Below are 9,382 nucleotides of genomic sequence, written 5' to 3'. Positions count from 1 at the left end.
CCACATAAAGGAGGGGGAACAAGGGGAAATCGCGGAAAGCCGCAGGTCCCGATGCGGCGGGCTCGGCAGCCCGGGATGGCCGGGCAGGGCTCGCCTTGTTCCCCGCAGCCTCGCTCTTTCCTGCGCCTTTTCTCTCCCGTCTCTCCCTCACGTTCCCCTGTCTCATTTTTCCCCTCGTTGTCTTTCATTTTCCCTCAGTGCTCCCCTTTTCCCCCTGCTTATCTCTCATTTCTCCTCCGTTTCTCCCATTTGCTCTTGTTCTCCCCCGCTTTGCCTTACTCCTTTATTCTCCCTTGTTCGCCCTTATTTTTCCTTTGCTCTCTCTCGTTTCAATTGCCCTCACTCTCCCTTATTTTCTTTAAATTTCTTTCCTTTTTCTCTCAGTCTCCCTCATTTCTCCCAACTGTTTCCCACATTTTCTCTCAGTTTCCATTTTCTCCTTAGTGTCCCTCCTTTTTCTTTCTGTTTTTTTCCTTTCCCCCTCAGTTTCACTCTTTTTTCCCTTGGTCTCCCTCATTTTCTTTCAGTTTCCCTCATTCCCCCCTCATTTTCTCTCCTTTTCCCCTCAGTCTCCCTCATTTTCCCCTCGGTTTCTATTTTCTCTTCAGTATCCCATGTTTTCTCTCATTTTCTCTCTCAATCTCACTTTCTTTCAGTTTCTCTCATTTCCCCCCTCATTTTCTTTCCTTTCCCCCCTCAATCTTCCACATTTCCTCTAAAGTTTCCATTTTCCCTTTGTCTCACACATTTTCTCCCCAGGTCTCCCTAATTTCCCTCTGTTTATCTCCTTTTCCCTTTGGTCTTCCTCCTTTTATCCCCTCAGTCTCCCTAATTTTATGTTTTTCTCCTTTTCCCCTCAGTCTCCTAGATTTCCCCTCTCAGTTTCTCTCCTTTCCCCCTCCGTCTTCCTTATTTCTCCTCTCAGTCTCACACATTTCCTCAGGTTCCAATTTCCCCACATTTCCCCTCATTCCGCCGATTTTTTTCCCCTCAGTCCCCTTCATTTTCCCCCTCAGTTTCTCTCCTTTTCCCCCCTCACTCTCCCATATTCCTCCTCAGTCTCCCTCATTTTCCCCTCATTCCTCTCAATTTTCCTCTCACTCTCCTTCGTTTCTCCCTCACTTTCTCTTCTTTTTCCCCTCGATCTCCCTCATTTTCCCCTCATTCTCCCCCTCAGTCTCCCACATTTCCTCTCGATTCCAATTTCCCCTCCACTTCCCTCATTTCTCCCCTTTGTCCCTCATTCCCCCGCAGTTCCCTTCCCGCCTTCCTTCCCCCTCTCCCCCCTCTTTCCCCCTCCACCATTCTCCCTCCCGGGGAGAGTTTTACCCTTTTTTTTAGAGTTTTAAGTGACAAGTTATAGCTCTCAATTTTGCCAGCCCTAAAGGAACGCGGGACTTATCTTTACAAGTGCAATTGGTGACTGTTTCCGAGCAAACTCGCTCAGAATTTCTTTTCCTCCGTGCAACTTTCTTGTTTGAAATAGTTTGTTGATCTCTGCGAGGCAGCAGAAAACCCCCGTGTTAGCCAATAACTCCGTGTGCCGCTGACTGATCGCCACAGGCAAGGATTAATCGGTTCCCAAATCGTTCTAAAGAGCCACTTTACCTCATCAACCTGATAGAGGATATTAGTGAAGCAAAATGCTTAATCGCTTCAGTTAACAACAACAACAACAAAAAAGAGCCTGATTTGGGTTCCTTTAAGTGCTCCAGTTTTAATTTTCCATGTTTCTGTCTGATGCAGTCCCAAGAGACATCTCCTTGGACAGTCCCTTTTCTTCTCTGTTGAGACAGGGCCTCTTTCTCTGGGAGTTCTCATTGATATCTTTAATTGTGAACATTATTCCCATGCACGTGACTCTCGGGTCTAAATCTTTTTATTTTCTACCTCCCCATCTTGGCTATTCACTCACAGCCTCATCAGAGTCCTCGGTGGTTACGTGCTCCCAGGGCTGAATATTTCCTGGGAATGTCTTCGTCTTTTCCAAGCTTGCTGTTGCTCTGCTGAATTTCCACCTTGTGCAAGAGATGTTGTTCAGACACACCAGACCATGAGCTTTTTCCTGAAAAATTGCCTGTTACTTCCTCTGAAACATCATTAGAATTTGCTTTTTGTTTTAATTTCCCTCAATGGCAATTTTCCCGTGCCTTTATTTTTGCCCAGCCTGGTGTTAATGGTTGTTTTTGTGCTCTCCCAGTGCAGGACACAGCTGCCTTCCCACTTCTGGATTGGACACAGGTCTCTCCTCCGGCTTTCAGGGGCAGGATCTGAGCAAGAGCTTGGACACTTCCAAGATAGGAAACCCAGAGCCAAGTGCCTCAGCTTCCACATGCGTGCTGGCAGCCCAGTAATTGGGTATTAAACCACATTTTACTGAACAATTTGGAGTGTCCCATTTGGGGTAAGCACCAGCTGGTGCTCCAAGCGCTCTGCTGGGACAAGCAGTTTGGAGCTGGACTTTGCTGATCCCCGTGGATCCCTTCCAACTCAGGATATTCGATGAAGTGGCGTGAATGGATTAATTTAAAATGTGCTGGGGTGGCTCTTTACATTCAACTGTGAAAACACTCAAGGAGAGAAATTCCTAGAACCAGCCTTTGCTCCGCTAGCAGTTCCCAGCCTGAACCGTTTCCAGCGCAACCACTGATCAAACCTACCCCGGTTTTCTTTTCAAGCTCCCCTCAAACAGAAAAAAAAAATCACAGCCAAGGGTAGAAAATTTGCCAGGCTCTTTGGGAGCGTGTTGGGAGTTTCGGGTGCTGGGGACGCCGGAGCCAGCAGCCATCCAGGCTTCTCCAAACTCCTAATTTTGCAGGGAGATCTCAAGCTAACGAGCTGTCAGCCGAGTGCCTTCGCACCCGAGGCAGCCGTGGGCTGAGCTCCTGGTTCTTTATACCTATTCCAGCAACTTCTGGGCTTTGCAATAAGCGTCTGCAAATCCAATTAGCGTCTTTTCTTTGTGGCACTGGATGCTGGCAGAGATCCGCTGTGCTGCTGCCATCTACAGTAGGGCCAGTGCCAATGGATAAGAAACAGCTCTGATTTGCATATTCAAATATGCAAATGAGACGCGACAGCTCTCCTTCATTTTTGTTTGGGTTTTATTTTTTAATTTTTCTCTCCAGACTCTTGCCTCAAAGATCCTTGTCTTGGACTGAAAGGTGTGTGTTTAATCTGGCTTGGCCCATGGTAGGAGACCATGCCAAGGGCTGGTTCTGTCCCGTGAGAGTTGGGGATGATGGAAAATAAAGTGGAAAAAAGACTTTGCACTGCGCTTATCCCTGTCTTGGCCAGGGATGGGAAAGATTTCAGGGGTGTTTTCCCAGGTTCCAGCCCTGGGAAAGGACAACACGTTCTTTCTCTCTCCTGCCTGTGCACACCACGGATGCTTTACAGGCCGAACGTGGCTGTTCCTGGGGAGTGTGAGTAAAGGGGCGTTGAGATGAGTCCCGGTGCTCCAGTGGGGAAAGTCCGGACAGAGCAGCCCTCACTCAGGTGTCCCCAGTCACCAGACTGTCAGGAGCTGTGGCAGAGCCCACCCCGGCTCTTGGGATGATCTGAGGAGCAGGCAACTGCAGACAAAACTGCTCCTCGAGGCACCTCTTCGCTCCCCCTGGCTCCCTTTCTCTGCAGGAACACAGCACTGACCCCCCAAACACACACACACAGGGCCCCCCACCCTCCCCAGCAGCCCCTCCAGACCGTTCTCATGCAGCCTGAGATGCCTGAATTGCTCATTTTTCAGCAAAAGTTCTTTCCTGTACGTTTAGCATCCCTCACTGCGAGGTGGGCTGTACATCAACTGCACATCGACTGCAAGTCCCTGTCATGGTTTTGTATGTCTGTGCTTGTGGCTTGCCCTTCCTGTCTCTGGAGAAACAAGTTTGTTTCACTGTTTTTCATATTCATTATTATTTTCTCATTACTAATTTAGTTGCAGCCTTCCCTGCTTCCACTCTTGCACTGAAGACCATGACTTCTGTGGTCAGTCTGGGCTCTGAGTGGCTTGGGCACCAGCCAGGGAACAAGCAAGGCTGATTCCAGCACGGAAAGAATCAGGCAATGTAGAAAAACGATCATCTTGTAATAGCTCTAAAGGATTTAAAGATTAAGACACAAACCTCACATTTGAACGGGGTTTCTCTGAGAAAATTCACTCTTCCACTTTGTGCCCATGTGCAACGTGCCTGAGTGGAAGGATTCTCAAGTTCTGGATGTCAGTGACTTCACTGCCTTCTCTTACAGCTGCAAAGTGATTACAGTGGTCTTCACCCACTTCTGCAAAGCACATCCCATGAGCCAAGTGCTCGGTGGTGCTCCCAAGATGAACAAATCTGCAGCTGAAACCCAGAAATGGTGATATTTAGGTAAGAAGGGGCAGAGATCTTTCTCCTGGAGTGGACCAAGGCTTTGCTAACAGCACCGTCATGTCCTTGTGTGCAGCCTTGGAAAATGTCCTGAACCTGAAGCTGAGAAAGGATTTGGTTTCTCTGGGGGGGCCTGGGCACTGCTCTGGTCTGTGTCTGGCACAGGGTCACCTCAGGGTGACAGGGAGAAGCTGTGAGTGAGGGGTGAGTGAGGGCTGCAGCCACACCGGCTCCTGGTTTGTTAATCAACACTGGGATCCCTGCAGGGAATCCTGTGCCTGTTCCAATCAGCTGTTAACCCCAGCAGTGTTTATTCTTCTAAAAAATGATTTTCTTTTGCCTGTTGTCTGCCTTCTCCTTCTGCAGTTCACACTCCACACTGCAGTGTTCACAGAACATATTTAACATTGGTGTAGTGTAGCAAAAGCCCAGATTGTTAATAACCAAAAACTCTGATTGCCAAAAAGATACTCCTAGCAACTACTAGCTGCATCTGGGAAAAATTACAGACAGCTTGGAAATTCTTTAGTTCCTTATTAATGAAGGACTTTGTGAAAAAAACCCAACCCACACTGTAATACAGTTTAGCTTAACTAAGTTCTTTTGTGCCCGAGGAAAATCTAAATTATAGCATGCTATAGCTACTGAAAAATGCAGAAGGATTTAAATGTACAATAACCCTCCAAACCAGAAGGAAGAGGGAAAATTTTCTTAGTAAGTGGGAACACAATGAGAATTTATTTTATTCTTTCTGGGTATTTAGTGCTGGTGAAAAGAGCCAGATGAATAGTCCCAAACACGTCACGTCCCTCGCAGATGCAACATGGGCAGCACAAGCGTCCTCGAACTGCCCCGCCAACGTGATCCAGTTCTGAATGAGCAGCACCAGCTTTCTGGGGGAGAAAGGAGCCTGTCACCATTCAGCCCCTGACCCCTCTGCTCCAGCCTGTTAATGAAGGGGCCTCATTAACACCAAAGGTGAGGTTGGCATTATAATGCGCCGCTGAAGTGACACCCATCAATGCTCGGGGGCTGGCTATTGAGGTGAGGGCACCTTCCCCTTGTGCTCTGCACACAGGGGTCAGCTTTGGCCAAGTGATGTAACGGCCTGGTGGTGCCAGAGCTGGCCACACCTGCCACAGGGAGAATTTCCCTGGCTGGATTTGTCCCAGGCTGAATGCAAACTGCTGGCACGAGGACAGCTGGAGAAGATGGGCCCAGGCACTTCATGTGGCCACTGGAGCAAACACAATCGTGGGACAATAGGAGGAAGGGAGATTCACTGCTGAAATCGGTGTCTGCTCTGCACAGGGTGGCTTTTGGCTGCTGCCTAAGTCTTTGAAAGGTGCTCATCTGCATGCTCAGAGAGAGGCCACCTTGTGACTGGGGACTGTCACCCTCAGCAGGATGACCTTTAGGCCACTGAAAAATACCAGATGGGGGAAAAAATAGCTTGAAAAATAGAACATGACAGAAGGAGATCAGTAGGGAAGTCTGACCACCACCAAAGAGCCTGTTCTGAGTTGTGCTCTGGACTGAGGAGCCCACAAAGTGAGTAGGGTTTGCTATCCCACATTACCTGGAGCAGCTGTGGCTGCCCCATCCCAAAGCCAGGTTGGACAGGGTTTGGAGCACCCTGGGATAGTGGAAGGTGTCCCTGCCCATGGCAGGGGTGGCACTGGATGGGCTTTAAGGTCCCTCCAACCCAAACCATTCCATGATTCTATGATTCTACAAGTACACTGAGATAGAAGCTCTCCCAAGGCACTCCCAGTGCTTGGATATTCCTAGGGCTCTAATGTGGCACTCCAGTGGCTGCACACTCATGCTTACCCTGGTTCTGAGCATTCTGAGCTCTCCTCCTGTTGTGTGGAGCCTTCTCCTCTTGCATCTGGTGGTCCTGCCTATTTCCAACCCCAGTAATTCAGCCTGGTGGCTTTGAGAGCAACTGGCCTTTTCCAAGGGCAGTGGATCCCCAGCTCAGCGGTGTGTGATGCTCTCTGCACTCAGAGCACATTGTGAGACAAAACCAGAGCTCCTGGAGCTGTTTTTCAGAGCCTGTAGCATTCCCAGGCTCAGCCTGGAGAAAAGGAGGCTCAGGGGGGACCTTCTGGTTCTGCACGACTCCCTGACAGGAGGGTGCTCTGCTCCCAGGGAACAGGGACAGGACAAAAAAACAGCCTCACGTTGGTCCAGGGGAGGTTTATGTTGGATACTGGGAAAATCTCTTCACAGAAAGGGTTGTAAAGCACTGGAATGGGCTGCCCAGGGCAGTGGTGGAATCACCGCTGCTGGAAGTGTTCAAAAAACTTGTGGATGTGGCCCCTGGGGACATGGTTTAAGTGGTGGTGCTGCTGGGTTGGTGGTTGGACTCAATGATCTGAACCATTGTGATTGATCCTGTGATTGTATGAAACTATTAAGAATTTCTGATTTTTTTGTGGATTCTGGGTCAGCTGCTCCCATGACAGATTCCACTAAACTATTTTTCTGGAATGGTGTAAAAAGAGCTTTCACCTGTCTGCACAGCAACTGCAGGAGGGGTTGCCACATATGCAAATGTATGCAAACCACCCCTGCTCTACCTGGTTCAGGTACGATACCAGCTGAGATAGTGCCCCACGCTGCAGTGGGGGCTATGCCAACGTGCTGTGACTCAGGGCGTTTGGCTGGCCCTACCATGCTGAAATTCAGCCCACTGAAACTTCAGCTTTATCACTGCCATCATTACCTGTGAGACAGGAGTGCCCCTGATTGCAGCAAAACCATTTTTTAGCAGCGTGGCACATCTCGAACACCCTGGAGCTGGATTTTGTTGCATAAAAGCACAGCCAGTGCAGTTCCAAGGGAGTCAGGCTGGAATATAAAGTGACAAACACATGTGACAAACGTTGTTTTAACCAACACAGGGAGGACTGAGAGTTGTCGCTGTGGAGGCAGAGCTGTAACAAATTCTTTCTCTTTGTTACTCAGCCATCAAATAAGGCAGGTAATACCCTCTGATGAGTGAATCCACTGCACTTATAAACTTATAAACCATCAATATTTGAGCTGGATGGAGGATACAAACAATTTGGGCACATTTCATGCAATTTTGGTAAACATTGCAGGTGCAGGCCACTTGGTTTGGGTGCCTGGGCATTTTTATAGGCCAGGAGATCTATTTTAAATACGTGTGAAATGTGTCACGAAACATCTGACATATGTGGGAAACATATTCCTGCACCGTCTGGGCAGCGTGTGAGGTCGCTGGGGAACAGCTTGAAAACAGCAATCATTTGCATATGGATATAGAGTTATTTATTTGGTGACACCGTCCCAGGGGAAGAGGGGCACGGCCCAGGTCTCTGTAGGTCACGGGCAATGTCAGGGATGTCGGACTTGTGAGGAGTAAAATTGTGAGAGCAAATACAAATGGCTGAAGTGTTTGTGCCTGGAAACTTTTATTTGATCCTCATAACAAAGTTTTGTGGAGGGTAAGAGGCAAAAAGAGGAAAATAATGTTATTTCTGACCCTTTGCTCTGTAGTATTTTAATCATTAAGAGTCATAGAATCACAGAATATCCCAAATTGGAAGAGACCCACAAGGATCATCAGTCCAACCCCTGGTCCTGCACAGACACCCCAGCAATCCCACCCTGCGCATCCCTGAGAGCGTTTGAGTTGGAAGGGACCTTAAAGATCATCTGATTCCAAATCTTAATTGGAATTAATCTATATCTCTGTCTGCCTGTAAGGATGGTAAATGTTATTTAATGTTACATGGGTAAATCGTGAAGCCTGATAGGATGATTCATGATGAACAACACATGCAACTTGTTGCCATTTTTGCTCTATTTCACAGATTTGGGTTTGATTTCACTTGTCAGTGCTCTGGTGGATGTTAATACTTGGCAATATTAGGATAGCAAACAGCAAAATCTCACATATATTAATTCTTGCATTTTCACACGACAGATCTTCATTGATTAATTTTTAAATTGGTCCCAGAAAGCACTTAGTGAGATATTGCAATTTGCACTTTATTGGCATTACATGGCACTATTCCTGGCTCCAGCTCAGCAAAATATATTCTTAAGTGTAAGTAAGTGCCATTGATATCGATGGAATTATTCATATTCTTAAAATTAAACATATGCTTAAACATTTCAGTGAGCTGAGACAGCTGGTCTCTTGTTGAAGGCCTATCTAAATAAATGCAGCATCTACTGCAGATGGTGAAATTTATAACCCCATGCACAACTTAATGTTGAATATTTCAGCGTTTCGGGTAAAACTTCGTCGTTTGTTAAGTATTTGTGCCAGTGAAGCAAAGTGTGACATTTCAGGACAGTTCAGTTTTACGTTTGAACACATCTGTGAAGAACCACTGCAGAACTGAGCTCATGAACAGGGACAGGAGCGACTGAGTGTTCGCAGAAAGTGAGCAAAAAAAAAAAGTGGAGACTGACCCTAATTGAAACCACGTTTTGAGCTGTAATGGGAAGGCACAGAAAAATTAATCCTTCCATTTTAGGTATTTTGATAGCAGCCATTAGTAGAGAGTTGAAGTTATTCGAACCACTTTGCCAGACAGAAGGGAGCTGCTTGTTTTTCTTCTGCCAGCATCAGTGGGAATGTCTTCCCAAGTGGAACCAAACCATGGGGGTTTATAGAAACAGCCAAAGAGATTATTTGATCTTTTGATTAAAACCTCATTTTTTGGTCAAGTGGTTTATTTGCCTAGGTAATGGCTGTGCTTTTCCTTCCCCACATCTCCGTGATCCCTGGTCAAACCCAGCCCTGGCTGTGGGTGCAGCTCAGACAGAAGGACACAGGCAGGGACCTCGACACCCTGCAAAAACAGTGACAGAGTATTCCTTGGAATATAGTGACAGTATTCCCTGTCAGCTAGTCAGGACCTGAAGCTTCCACCTTTCCAGAACAGCCACCAATATCTGGGAAATCCTGGCATTTATGGTTAATTTTGTCTTCTAAGAAAAGTGGCCAGCAAAGATGTAAGGGAAACACT

At 47.3% G+C, this 9,382-nt stretch overlaps 1 long non-coding RNA gene across 1 annotated transcript in view; it reads left to right on the top strand.

Annotated features, from left to right (window-relative positions):
• The first annotated feature begins 1,291 nt into the window (after positions 1 to 1,291).
• The window catches only part of LOC108449049, a 19,607-nt gene continuing 11,516 nt past the window's right edge, over positions 1,292 to 9,382 (top strand). The window contains exons 1-2 of the long non-coding RNA XR_001865150.1: positions 1,292 to 4,370; positions 5,134 to 5,348. This is a non-coding gene — a long non-coding RNA (uncharacterized LOC108449049). The remainder of the gene's footprint in view (positions 4,371 to 5,133; positions 5,349 to 9,382) is intronic.

This window comes from Corvus brachyrhynchos, unplaced genomic scaffold (assembly GCF_000691975.1).
Source record: "Corvus brachyrhynchos isolate BGI_N302 unplaced genomic scaffold, ASM69197v1 scaffold219, whole genome shotgun sequence".
Taxonomy (NCBI): Eukaryota; Metazoa; Chordata; class Aves; order Passeriformes; family Corvidae; genus Corvus; species Corvus brachyrhynchos.
The sequence above is the reverse complement of the archived record's forward strand: the minus strand, read 5'-3'. Positions and strand labels throughout refer to the sequence as shown.